Here is a 15,379-nt window from a genome sequence, read left to right as displayed (position 1 = left end):
GTTGGGAATCAGCATATAAAATTTCATGGCAATTGGATCATTATTGAGCATTTCACAATAGAATGAATGAGGCAATGTCACATTTGCATACATGTCCAAAGAATCAATCACAATTCAAAATCCAGAAATGGTAAAATCATGAAATCACACCACAAAAAATACTAGACATCTCAAGGATCATGTAGGAAAAAATTGGGAATTAATTGGATCACTATACTATTTTTTATGATTTTTTGAATAAGCATGAAAGAAATGAAATAAAATGGAAAAAACATGAAAATATTATGAAAAGAAAATGGAATTTGGAAACTACACAAGGCCAGGATCGAAGTGAGGTTCAAAGTGCGTCCAAAACGACGTCGTTTTGGCTATAAGGAATTAAAATGAAAAAAATGCAGAAGCGCGTGCGGTGGGAATCGAAGGAGGGGCCTGGCACGTCAAAACGACGTCGTTTTGGTTGCGAAGGTTAGGGTTTTGCAGACGGTGGCAGAACTATTCACGCGCGGAGGAAACCACCGTCTTCTTCATGAAGACGATGAATGAACAGTGACATGCGACGGAATTTTTTGCAGAATTCATCAACCAGTACACCAAATGAAAGCTTATCGCACGTAGATTCCAAATCTATCATCAACTTAGCCTAAAACAGCATGTATCGTGCAAATTGAAGCAAATCATTTTGATCTATCAAACTTTAACTTCACATAACTCTACGAATACTCAACCAAATTTCAAGATTTTTATATCAGAATGATCAGGAAGCAAAGATCTACAACATTATGCACATAAAATTATGAATTAAGAAACTCGAAAATCCAACCTCTTGAAGTGCAGAACAATGGAATCGTGGCTTTGAGCTCTTGCATGTATCCAGATCTTCTCTTATGTTGATATTATGAAGCTTGATGCAATAATTGAAGCTTGAGATGACTTGGATCTAGCTCAGATTTGAATCTCCATTGTCATGTTCTTGAGCTTGCACACCTTGATTCTTCACCAAATGCCTCAATCAAGAGCTTGAATTCTACGAAAAAATGATCAAGAAACCAGAATATGCCATAAAAATCCTATGCTATGTGGAGAAATTTTGAATTATGGTGGAGAGAAATTTTGGAGGGAAAGTTTGAATCTAGATCTAGAATGATGAATTGTGAGAAATTCTGTTAGGATTAGCCTTTTATATGCTTCCCTAATCACATTGCTAATCACACTTAACTTGCCTAATGAAATTTTAATGAAAAATGAGGTGTTATGCACAATTGGAAAATTCACCCTATGAATGGTGAAAGTACACGTGAACACTACCACCTTACCATTCAATTACACTTAAAATCCACTTATGAACACCATGGAATGATCAAAAAGCTCATGTGATGCACCAATTTTAAATTCATGATTTTCCCTCCAAAAGTCACATACATGGCCAAATGATTATGTGAACAAATTTCATGCAATGCAATGCTGGTTTTGGAAAATATAGGTCATGACATGTATTATGCAAAAAGAGGCACTCAATTTGGAGTTTTAGATCAAAAGTTATGGCACTTGGAAGTTCCATGCACACTTGGCAATGATTTGATCATATCTCCTCAACCATCCATCAAATGCTCCTGATCTTGGACTTTTTGGAAATGGGAGAGAAAGATCTTCAACTTTCATGTTGGACAAAATTTAATTTGAAGCTTCTTTGATGTTGGAAAGTCAAGTTGAATTTGATCCAAAAACTTGCCATTTTTGGAAACTTGAAATTATAGGTCACTTTCCATTTTTGGAAACTTTCGATTTGGCTTCAAATTCTTCAAGGTAGATATTTGACATGATGAACAAACCTCTTTTGGACATGAATGAAGTGTCTCAAACCATTTCTCCACCTCCTAGCCCTCAGTTGACTTGCAGTTGACTTTTATGGGCCCCAAATGACCTGGACATGCACTGATGACTTTGAGCCTTCAACACTTGGTACAATTGCTTCACAATGAACCTTGGTTCATATAAGCTTTCTAGAACAACCATAGGGCCTTCATCTCAAGGAAATGCTTTGTCTCTTGCACTGGTGAATCCTCTTGATGCCAATGCTGAATGCAATGATGCAATGCAAGATGTTATGTTAATGTAATGTTAGTGACCTAAAAAAAAATGAAATGAATGCATGAGTGGGGGGTGCAAATTTGAGGTGCTACAACTGCCCCTATTCAATCAATTGGGAACCTGAATGGATGAGAGCAACGGCTGTCAGACCTTCAAGGTACACAGGGATTGAATACCAAAGAACCGTAGAATTTGCACTCTGCGGGGGATGATCAAATAAACAGTCGACTTAATATACACTGATATCAAGCAAAGCGGGGCCATTTACCGATGGCGGCTGGTGGAACAGTCGACTTGATATACACTGATATCAAGGAAAGCGGGCCATTTACCGATGGCGGCTGGTGGAACAGTCGACTTGATATACACTGATATCAAGGAAAGTGGGCCATTTACCTATGGCGGCTTCGACTGGGGGGGAACAAGATGATCACAACTGGAACCAGACAAGACGTTTACCGACGACTCTACTGGGGATTTTGACAAGATACATGACCAGACATTGACCGATGACTGGGAAGGAAGATACACAACCAGACGTCAACGGACGAATGGGAAAAAACTCGACGTTTACCGACACCAACAAAAAGGATCAACCAGACATTTACCGATGACTAGGAAGGAACTCGACGTTTACCGACACCGAAAGATGGTGTTTACCGACACCAAAAAAAGGATCGACCAAACATTTACCGATGACTGCTAAAGAACTCGATGTTTACCGACACCGAAAGATGGTGTTTACCGACACCAAAAAAGGATCGACCAGACATTTACCGATGACTGGGAAAGAACTCGATGTTTACCGACACCGAAAGATGGTGTTTACCGACACCAAAAAAGGATCGACCAGACATTTACCGATGACTGTGAAAGAACTCGATGTTTACCGACACCGAAAGATGGTGTTTACCGACACCAAAAAAGGATCGACCAGACATTTACCGATGACTGGGAAAGAACTCGATGTTTACCGACACCGAAAGATGGTGTTTACCGACACCAAAAAAGGATCGACCAGACATTTACCGATGATTGGGAAAGAACTCGATGTTTACCGACACCGAAAGATGGTGTTTACCGACACCAAAAAAGGATCGACCAAACATTTACCGATGACTAGGAAAGAACTCGATGTTTACCGGCACCGAAAGATGGTGTTTACCGACACCAAAAAAGGATCGACCAGACATTTACCGATGACTGGGAAAGAACTCGATGTTTACCGACACCGAAAGATGGTGTTTACTGACACCAAAAAAGGATCGACCAGACATTTACCGATGATTGGAAAAGAACTCGATGTTTACCGACACCGAAAGATGGTGTTTACCGACACCAAAAAAGGATCGACCAGACATTTACCGATGACTGGGAAAGAACTCGATGTTTACCGACACCGAAAGATGGTGTTTACCGACACCAAAACAGGATCGACCAGACATTTACCGATGACTGGGAAAGAACTCGATGTTTACCGACACCGAAAGATGTTGTTTACCGACACCCAAAAAAGGATCGACCAGACATTTACTGATGACTGGAAAAAAGATACACAACCAGACGTCAACGGACGAATGGGAACAAAAACTCGACCAGACATCTACGGATGAATGGGAGGAGAAGCCACGACCAGACGCCAACGGACGAATGGGAAGAGAAGCCACGACTAGACATCGAAAGATGATGAATGGGAAGAAAAACTCAACCAGACATCAACGGATGACTGGGAGAAAGAAACCACGACCAGACGCCAACGGACGAATGGGAAAAACTCAACCAGACATCAACGGATGAATGGGAGAAAGAAACCATGACCAGACGCCAACGGACGAATGGGAAGAGAAGCCACGACCAGACGCCAACGGACGAATGGGAAAAACTCAACCAGACATCAACGGATGAATGGGAGAAAGAAACCACGACCAGACGCCAACGGACGAATGGGAAGAGAAGCCACGACAAGACATCGAAAGATGATGAATGGGAAGAGAAACCACGACCAGATGCCAACGGACGAATGGGAATAAAGACTCGATGTTACGGACACCAAAAGAAAGGAGACCCACACGGGGATCCACACGACACCTACTGGCATCGTAAGGATGACATCAACATGTGTCAAAATAAGGCAGCCTCTTGCCGGGGACCGAACTGGGGAGAATCAAGCTTTCCTTCCATGGACGGGCAAGGAAATAAACCTCTCTGGGGATTATCAATCCTGAATGCTGACAGGAGCAACCGCTGCAAATGTGCCATACAGATGTTTAAAAAATGATCCACCTCTGCTGGGGATATAATCCAAGCTGCCAGATGCAAAGGGAGGAAAACTTCTGCTGGGAAAGCAAGTGATCACTTTGCTGAGCACACGATTCCTGATTCGATCTCCCAACTCTGTGGGGAATAGCACTGTTGCTGGGGGATACTTGCCGATTTGTCATTCTCGGAACGACGGAGAAACCCACTCAACTAGGGAGTCACTTGTTGGAAAACAACAACCTTCCAACCATGCTGGGGAAACCAATTCTGAAATCGACCCAGATGAACCAATGTCGCGATGCTAAACTCTTCAGATCATCTTCACCGACCGGCAAAACCCATTCTTGGATGGTAACCACGGTTTGGGGTTAGTTTATGCTTGCAATGCTGATGCATGAGTTTTTTTTCAGCGTAATGCTCCATACTCATGGAAATGCTACGCAATTAATGATGCAATATGCTATGCTTATCTAAATGATGAATGCATAAAAAATATGTCCCCTCTAGGGACAACACTGGGGGAGCTCAGGAACTCAATGTTACTCCAATCTCCACCCTGCTGGGGAATACAGTCTTAACCCTGCTAGGGAAATACGGCCTACTTGACACGGACCGCCCTTCGACTTGTCGAACACTGGCATTCACCATCCAACCACAGTGTCAGCTTTCCACTTTTGAGAGCTCCCAGACTCATCTGGTCTCTTCTGATTTATCATCTTGTATTCTCAGCTTTTCTTTGCTTCGAGACGATCGATCTCCTCAGATCCGGGCCAACTCTCTGATCTTCAGACTTTGAAGAGTCTTCTTGATTACCCTTTAGGATCGTCACCATTCTTTCGCCGTCTTTTCACCGTTCCTCAATCCCTTGCCCCTGATCGGACTCTGCGGGGATCTCTTGTCAAAATGGACTCTGCGGGGATCTCTTGTCAAAATGCACTCTGCGGGGATCTCTTGTCAAAATGCTTCACATCACAACCTGCAAGTGAGTGGAAATATCTAACAGCACCTGCAAAAGAGATCGTCAGATAAAAACGTGCCCCAGGCGTGCCAAAATTTCAACACCTAGGTCACTCAGGCTTCCGAATATGATTTCATGTCTTCAATCTCGTAAACATGCATCGGAAGGGACCTTTATGTTTTAAAATGCAAAGATTCTTTATCAAAATAAACGGATGTTTTTGCAATCAAAGCAATAATGAAAACAAAAACCAAAATTATTTGACTGAACATGCATTTATTGATTGAACCAAAAGTGGCTCGTAACTAAACAACACAAAGGAAGCAATCCCTGAAAAGAGGTAATTGCACACAAAAGGAAAAATCTATCCTAATGGCAATGTGAAACCGCGATCTCATCGAGTTCCGACTCGGTTACACCCCATATGTCCTCAAGACTCTCCGCACTTTCTGCCTTCTGAACAAGACGTTTCCGATCGATCCCTACCGGTGATTATCCAGGTGTCTTAACCAAAGCGCAAACGATCATGCTGGACGCAGTTGTTCGTTTCATTCCCTCTTTTGCCTGGACCGCCCTTTCGGGTTTTCAGTCCACCGGGATACCCTTTTTTGCCCAAGCCGCCCTTGTGGAGTTTTCGACTTACCGGGTGTGCATATTCTTTTTCATTCTTTATCCCTAATTTTTGCCCGAACCTTTTCATTCATTTTTTTAGTTTGCCGGGATGCCCCTTTTTGCCTGGACTCTTTTATTCTTTTCGTCCAGCGGGTCAATTTTTACGAAGTATCTTTTAACTGCGTCCGCATTTACAGGGGATGGGAAACCCTCACCATCCATGGTCGTCAACAACAAGGCTCTTCCAGAGAAAACCTTCTTGACCACGAATGGGCATTCATAACTGTGTCCATTTTCCCCTACGACCGTTCTGAGGAGGAAGGATCATTTTCAACACCACCTCTCCTATGTGGTACGCACGAGGTCGCACTTTTCGGTCAAAAGCACGTTTCATTCGCTGTTGGCATAACTACCCATGACAAACGGTTTCCAGCCTCCTTTTTCTCAATTAGGATCAACTCTTCGTACTGAGTCCTTATCCATTCAGCCTTTTCTAACTTTCATCCATCAAGACTCTCAACGACGGAGTCTGGACCTCGACTGGTAGCACGGCTTCCGTCCCATACACAGCGAGAAAGGCTTCACCCCAGTAGACGCACTGAGGTTCGATACCTAGGAGACAAGCTTCGTACTTAGCCACACTATTGTTGGTGCATTCAAATGCTAGCCGGGCAGCAAAAGGACCGTGGGCTTCCCTTTGGCGTAACCAAAGCAACACCAACCCTGCTTCCATTCGCGTGAACGGCCCCATCAGACATCAGAATTCGTTCGGATTCAGGGTCAGGCCCCTCCTCCGGGATCGGTTCCTCACAATCTTTCGATTTGAGAACCTCGATGTCTTCATCAGGGAATTCAAACTTCATCGGTTGAGAATCTTCAACGGGTTGCTGGGCGAGGTAATCAGGCAATACACTCCCCTTTATTGCTTCCTGAGAGGTGTACTGAATATCATATTTAATCAAAATCATTTTCCCTCTCACAACCCGTCCGATCAATGCTGGTTACTCATGCTGGCTTCTCAAATGCGTACCTGATCGGATCCATCTTGGAAATCCATAAAGTGGTATGAACCAGCATATACTGTCTCAGTCGGCGAGCAGCCTATGCCAAAGTACCACAAGTTTTCTCGAGCAGTGAATATTTTTGTTTCACAGTCGGTAAACTTTTTGCTAAGGTAAATTGGATGCTCTTTTCGACCAGACTCGTCATGCTGCCCCAATACACACCTCATAGACTCCTCGAGGCCTGTCAAGTACAAAATTAACGGTCGTCCCTCCACAGGGAGGCATCAGAATCGGAGGCTCCTGCGACTTTTTCTTTTATCTTTCAATGCCCTTTGGCAATCATTATCCACCTGATCGTTTGAACCTTTCTTAGCAATTTGAAAATTGGTTCACACGTGGCAGTTAGGTGAGATACGAACCGTGCAATGTATTTCAATCTCCCCAAAAACCCACGAACCTGCTTTTCCGTTCTTGGTTCAGACATTTCTTGTATTGCTCTTTTTTTTTAGCAGGCCCGACCTCGATTCCTCTTTCATTCACAATAAGCCTCAGCAACTTACCGGACCGTACTCCGCCAGTGCACTTACTCGGATTCAACCTCAGTCTGAATTGTCTCAACCGGTCAAACAACTCGACCAAGTCTACCGAATGCCCCTCTTCTGTTTGGGACTTTGCTATCATGTCATCAACATAGCATTCAATTTCATGATGAATCATATCATGAAACAAAGTCACCATAGACTTCTGATACGTGGCACCGACATTCTTGAGACTGAATGGCATCACCTATAGCAACAAGTGCCCCATGGTGTGATGAACATCGTTTTCTCCATATCATCTGGCGACATTTTCATCTGATTATAGCCAGAAAAGCCATCCATGAAGGAAAACACCGAGAACTGAGCCGTATTATCTACCAACACATCAACGTGAGGTAATAAGAAATCATCCTTCGGGCTAGCTCTTGTTCAAATCTCAGTAGTTCACACACATCCTCACCTTTCCGTCCTTTTCCGGCACCGACTTCTGCTTCACTGGAGGACAATCATCTCTCAATGGCAACCTATGCACGATGACGTCGGTATCCATCCCTGGCATATCTTAATAAGCCCAGGCGAAGATATCAACATACTCTTTCAATAGTGCTACCATTCTGCTCATGACATTTGCCTCTGAAGCGACCCCAACTTTCACTTCCTTTCTGACCTCCTCGGTGCCTGGATTAACAATCTTGACCTGTTCCTCACGCGGTTGAATCACCTTCTCCTCTTGTTTCAACAACCTGGCTAATCTTCCAGCAGATCACAATCTTCTTCGCCTTCTTCTTCGGCATGATAGATCGGATTGTCGAAGTCATATAGAGGTGTAACCGAATTGTTATCAATAAGATCAGGAGAATGATCGCATCTACATGAACATTGATTCATGCATTGCTTTTGAGGTTGGAACGAGACAAGCCAAAAGGAAGAAAAATGAAAATAAACATTGCCATTTTTATTTTTTTAAAACTGCAAATATAAATGAAAAACAGGGAACGCCGCTTTTAATACAAAAAACATCCATTTATTAATGATGCAAAATGTTGCAAAATGAAACACATGAGGTGGCCCTTACAATGGACCATTACGTTTCGGGCAAAACGTATGGCTTTCATGCAAACAGATTTGAAAAACAAAAATATTACTCTTCATGATGAGTGACAGTGATGATCTTTGAGGCCTTTCAGTTCCCTGGTACGCACGATTTTATCCACGAGTCAAGCTCGCAGTCACTGTCAATCTCTTCACCCACTGCGTAGGCGTGACCTGGATCTAGCAGCCCAGCACTGATGAATGTGAACGGTTGACGACGTCCTCTATTTTGCTCAGACGAGTCTTGGCCTTCCTGATAGCCAACCCCGAACCTATCAGCTTTTACCATAATGTCTACCATTCTTCCCCAGCCTTGAGCTTCTCCTCTCTTCACCACTTCCATGGCCTGTTTGTAAGAAGAAATGGACAGCTTCTTCTCTTTCTCAGCAAGAATGGCATTCTCCACCTTGACGGTTTCAACTGCCTGACATGGTGTTTCAAATTTTCCACCATCCATTTCCACCTCCATCATTCTCTGAGTCGTTTCCCTCATCATTACACACCCGTTTGTAGCGACAACCGCACAACAATTATCACAACCAGGGAAAGCTCCACTCTTCATCAGATGTCTCTGGACCACAGACATTGGAGTTTTTAACTGATCCCCATTCGTTTCCTCCATCTTTCTCTCATCCTTTAACATCACGTTCACCCCCATAGGACCATGCATCGGCATGGGGTCGACATCAACATTTGGCGTCGGTGCAAAATTGATGGCTTTAGAATCCACCAGATCTTGAACGACATCCTTAAAAGCTATACAACCCTCAACATGATGTCCGGGTGCCCCAGAATGGAACTCGCACCTGGCGTTCTCATTGTAATTTGCAGGCCTCCGATGTAATTCATCAGGAACCAATATCCTCGGCTGAACTAACCCAAGATCCCTCAACCTCTTAAACAGAAGGGTATAAGTCACGGGTGGCTTGTCAAACTGACGACCCGTCGTCCCTCTTTTCACTTGGCACCCAGCTTTCTATGCTCTCGCTTGAGGCGACTGCTGTTGCGGTTGTACAGCTGAATTACCAGCAGGAATAGTCATTGCAGCAACATACGAGTGGTAACGATCCTTACCGTGTTCCTTTCTGGTATGCACACCACTTGATTCAACCTCCTTCTTGTGCTGACCATTACCCGAGGGCTTTCTTACTCCCGACGAAGGAGTGTTTCCCTGAATTTTCTCTATTCCTAACCGGCTTTCAATCCTCTCCAACCTCTCAGCAATTGCATTTTGCCCCAAAGCGAGCCCTTGCACGACATTGAACAACTCCCTCATCATCTCTTTCAATTCGAGAATGTCGGCGTTGGGTAGATCCATCAGTCTGGGTTGTTGAGTCTGACAGGATACCTGAGTGGAAGAGCTATGTGCCCCTGGTTAGATACTGACACCTACAAAACAGAAAACAGGTTAATATGACTCACACATGCAATGTTTATCCGTACTAGGAACATTCTGGCTTCATCGAGACGGATAATAATTTGACAATAACATTCTGACATCAACATGTCTCTCAACCAGAATCTCGATCGAGAATGTACCCTATGTATGGATAGACATGGGTTGGATGCAAATGAATGCAAAATGGGAATGATGCAGATGCATGAATGCAAGTCACTGTGCATCCTCCAAGTCATCTGAAGATCAACTGTACTGGACCATTCTCTGAACTGATTTCAATCATCTGAGGGCCCGAGTATCCATAAATCCAACTTAGGGGGTTCCGAAATAAACAGAAACTAGAGGATATATCACTATCATCACAGGAACATCCACTTAACGAATGACAACCAGATCCTCTGAACGAGTACTCTCAAATTCAACCCGGGGATCCGAAATAAACGGAACCCGCTGATAGATACCAAGGTCAAACCTCCGGCGTCTAGAAATAAAGACCCATAAATCTAACTGAGCCATAGTCACCATCACAGAATCACTGACGGAACCTGTACTTGCAAGAATCAAACCCTCCCCTCATAGGTGAATTCTAACAAGGTCATCCTAAGGCGGATAATGGTCTCGACAATCGAACAAGATACTCAACGGGTTTGCCCTTTCGGGTGTGCCGTTGTAGCTCTCATAAGATCGTCTAAACCAAAGATCCGGGAAAGAACGGTCACCGAAGTCAACAGCTCAAAAGAGGTAACCCAACCAAAGTGGATACTCCACAACGGAAGAGCTCTCTCAGATGAACCCCGTCCGGCTTGTGGTATGTCACGTTGCCAAAAACATGTTGACCTAACATGAGAGGCAACATGAGACCACGCTAATCCTAGGTGTATACTCGGGCCTGGGTTTTAGCCCCACTCAGAACACCCACCCCAAAATCAAAGAAACCAACCTGTACAGAATCCAGCACAATGATAATATGATGCATGCAAACACATATGCACATATATACAATCACAGCATAATAATGAATGCAATAAATAAAGCAGCAAAAGCAACCACAACTATCCTAAAGAGTGCTAGGATTGACTCGCTTAGGGAAGATGGACCAGCAAGAGGTCGACTTCTTCATATCCCCACCAGAGTCGTCAGTTGTCGCATTCGCGAAAAACAACCGGCGGGAAAAAGACACAGAGCCGCCACCGTGCGTTATTTATCCCAAAGAAGGGAAAGGAAACACTCGAAGTAAACCTGGAAAGGAAATGGTCTTACGACCAGAGATTGCAAGGATCGGGAGTCGGTTACACAAGGGGAAGGTATTAGCACCCCCTCACGTCCGTCGTACTCGACGGGATCCACGCTCGGAAGAATAGAATAAGGTTGCTCAATAACTGCTCAAAAACATGCACACGCACTGGAATAAAACACAGATGAAAGACGGAAGAAGGCGACTCGGCAGGATGTCGCATCCTGGGCCTACGTAGTTTGTCAGAGACAAACATCAGAGTCGACGTAGTTCGGGGGGATGGGAAACATGCTCGCTAGGACATCGCATCCTATGCATACGTATCTTCTCTAACCAGAGTAAGAATCAGAGTACTCGTAGCTCGGCTAACGCACGCCGAAACAAAACGCTAAAAGAAGACGCTGAGACGTCAAACGAAACACACAACTGGAAACGGAATGCCAATCGCTGGTCCTACATCCAACTCCGAACAAACAAACGCCAACCGGAAACCGAATTCCAATCGCTGGACTTACATCAGACTCCGAACAAAGAAACGCAAACAGGAAACCGAATGCCAATCACTGGACTTACATCAGACTCCGAACAAAGAAACGCAAACAGGAAATCGAATGCCAATCGCTGGACTTACATCAGACTCCAAGCAAAGAAACGCAAACAGGAAACCGAGAGCCAATCGCTGGACTTACATCAGACTCTGAACAAAGAAACACAAACAGGAAACCGAATGCCAATCGTTGGACTTACATCAGACTCTGAACAAAGAAACGCAAACAGGAAACCGAATGCCAATCGCTGGACTTACATCAGACTCCAAGCACACACACAAGAAGAAGAAGGGTCTCGATTGCAACTAGGGCAAGAGAAAGGGGAGGTCTCGATTGCAACGAGGGAGAGAGAAAATGATCTAAGTTAGTTGTTAGTCAAACTCGACAAGGCATCGCATCTCGTGCCTACGTATCTCATTTGGACATGAGAATCAGAGTTGCCGTAGTTTGGCTAAACTACTTCTGCTTATTTTGTGTTTTTTAAGTGAACAACGTTACTACGCGATCTACCAGATGCTCGACCTTGGGAGACTTACTCACCTGAAGTAGAAGGAGTCAACGTGTCCTTAAGAGGGGATAAAGTTGGTTTGTGTTTTAGGAAAGCCCGCGCAAGAAAGGAAGTCCTAGACGAAGGAACCGTGCTACCTTAATTGACATGCAACCGAGACTATGTGAAGTCTAGCAATCCTATGGGGATACAGTCACACCACACAAACACATACAACATGAAGTAAACACACCAACAAGAGGGCTCAAACATCAAGGGTGAGGCTTTAGTCAAGGGGTCATATCAACCTCGACAAACAAGCCGGCACTGGAAGGGTATCTGGGGGCTCTTAACCACTAACATTGACTGTCAGGGTGAGCAGATGAAAAGGTAACGAGGATTGGACCTCATACCTCTTAACCCGGGCCTGGGTGAGCTTCAATCAATGAAAACGTGGGAGTCCAGAATGAGGAACTCTATTCCACATGACTGACTCTATATACAAGATCTTTGGTGTTTATTCAAAATGCATCAGCACGTAGTGCGAGCAAGATGAAAGACTCAACTGAATAGCAGGGGATGGATTTCATATCCCTTCTATCTGCCAATTTCCTCTTCACTTATGAGGACTTGAATTACATGGCACACAAGTAAACAAACACGGTCATTGCCTCTTAAGGAGGACTTCAGCCAAATGCCTGCCAAACAGAAACGACAGGGCTTCTAGACTACATGGAGAATAGAGGGATGATTACCTAGGTGGTATGCCAACCACAGCAAAGCAAAGCAACTCAAGCAATGAGTTAAAGCTACTAAAGTACCTGTGAGAAAAGCTAAACAATCAGTACTATATTCAGACAAACAACCAATCAGTCAATCACAGTGTTACAACTCAATAGGCACACAAGTCAAGCTTTATGACTCAAGAATTCAAGTGATTCCACCACACTCCATGAACCTACAACACAAAGGATTAGTGCACAAAGTAGTTTGCATCTCATGAAGTGAGATTACATCAATCATTAAGATTAGAAGCTTGAACCTGAAATACAAAGCTTAGAAAGTGAGTACAAACCACTAGCACCAAGGCTAGGGTCAAAGGTAAGGCAAAAAGTCAAAACAGCAACCAATATTCAACATGTAGCACATTTAATCTATCATGAACATGTCCTAAAAAGTACCAAGTCAAAAGCATTAAGCAAAGTCATCACATGAGCAAAATATGGCAAAGGCATCTTCAAGGCACACAATTGGTCATCAAGAATCAAAATTCCGTATTAAAACAGAAATGACTCAAACAATCATGAAAATTTTTATGAGCACACGATATGTCAAACATAATCATCATGCCAAAAATTAGGATCAACAGAGCTCAATTGACCTAGAAATGAAAATGCACAAGTATGACATCAAATTGTGTGACACACATTGTCACACCCTAAGCTCATGTGTCTAAAACAGAAATGAAAAATGATAAAAATACACAACCAAGCCTCAAACATCAAGCAACATGTTGGGAATCAGCATATAAAATTTCATGGCAATTGGATCATTATTGAGCATTTCACAATAGAATGAATGAGGCAATGTCACATTTGCATACATGTCCAAAGAATCAATCACAATTCAAAATCCAGAAATGGTAAAATCATGAAATCACACCACAAAAAATACTAGACATCTCAAGGATCATGTAGGAAAAAATTGGGAATTAATTGGATCACTATACTATTTTTTATGATTTTTTGAATAAGCATGAAATAAATGAAATAAAATGGAAAAAACATGAAAATATTATGAAAAGAAAATGGAATTTGGAAACTACACAAGGCCAGGATCGAAGTGAGGTTCAAAGCGCGTCCAAAACGACGTCGTTTTGGCTATAAGGAATTAAAATGAAAAAAATGCAGAAGCACGCGCGGTGGGAATCGAAGGAGGGGCCTGGAACGTCAAAACGACGTCGTTTTGGTTGCGAAGGTTAGGGTTTTGCAGACGGTGGCATAACTATTCACGCGCGGAGGAAACCACCGTCTTCTTCATGAAGACGGTGGATGAACAGTGACATGCGACAGATTTTTTTTGCAGAATTCATCAACCAGTACACCAAATGAAAGCTTATCACACGTAGATTCCAAATCTATCATCAACTTAGCCTAAAACAGCATGTATCGTGCAAATTGAAGCAAATCATTTTGATCTATCAAACTTTAACTTCACATAACTCTACGAATACTCAACCAAATTTCAAGATTTTTATATCAGAATGATCAGGAAGCAAAGATCTACAACATTATGCACATAAAATTATGAATTAAGAAACTCGAAAATCCAACCTCTTGAAGTGCAGAACAATGGAATCGTGGCTTTGAGCTCTTGCAAGTATCCAGATCTTCTCTTATGTTGATATTATGAAGCTTGATGCAATAATTGAAGCTTGAGATGGCTTGGATCTAGCTCAGATTTGAATCTCCATTGTCATGTTCTTGAGCTTGCACACCTTGATTCTTCACCAAATGCCTCAATCAAGAGCTTGAATTCTACAAAAAATGATCAAGAAACCAGAATATGCCATAAAAATCCTATGCTATGTGGAGAAATTTTGAATTATGGTGGAGAGAAATTTTGGAGGGAAAGTTTGAATCTAGATCTAGAATGATGAATTGTGAGAAATTCTGTTAGGATTAGCCTTTTATATGCTTCCCTAATCACATTGCTAATCACACTTAACTTGCCTAATGAAATTTTAATGAAAAATGAGGTGTTATGCACAATTGGAAAATTCACCCTATGCATGGTGAAAGTACACGTGAACAGTACCACCTTACCATTCAATTACACTTAAGATCCACTTATGAACACCATGGAATGATCAAAAAGCTCATGTGATGCACCCATTTTAAATTCATGATTTTCCCTCCAAAAATCACATACATGGCCAAATGATTATGTGAACAAATTTCATGCAATGCAATGCTGGTTTTGGAAAATGTAGGTCATGACATGTATTATGCAAAAAGAGGCACTCAATTTGGAGTTTTAGATCAAAAGTTATGGCACTTGGAAGTTCCATGCACACTAGGCAATAATTTGATCATATCTCCTCAACCATCCATCAGATGCTCATGATCTTGGACTTTTTGGAAATGGGAGAGAAAGATA

This window comes from Lathyrus oleraceus, chromosome 3, assembly GCF_024323335.1.
Source record: "Lathyrus oleraceus cultivar Zhongwan6 chromosome 3, CAAS_Psat_ZW6_1.0, whole genome shotgun sequence".
In the NCBI taxonomy this organism is placed as follows: domain Eukaryota; kingdom Viridiplantae; phylum Streptophyta; class Magnoliopsida; order Fabales; family Fabaceae; genus Lathyrus; species Lathyrus oleraceus.
The sequence above is the reverse complement of the archived record's forward strand: the minus strand, read 5'-3'. Positions refer to the sequence as shown.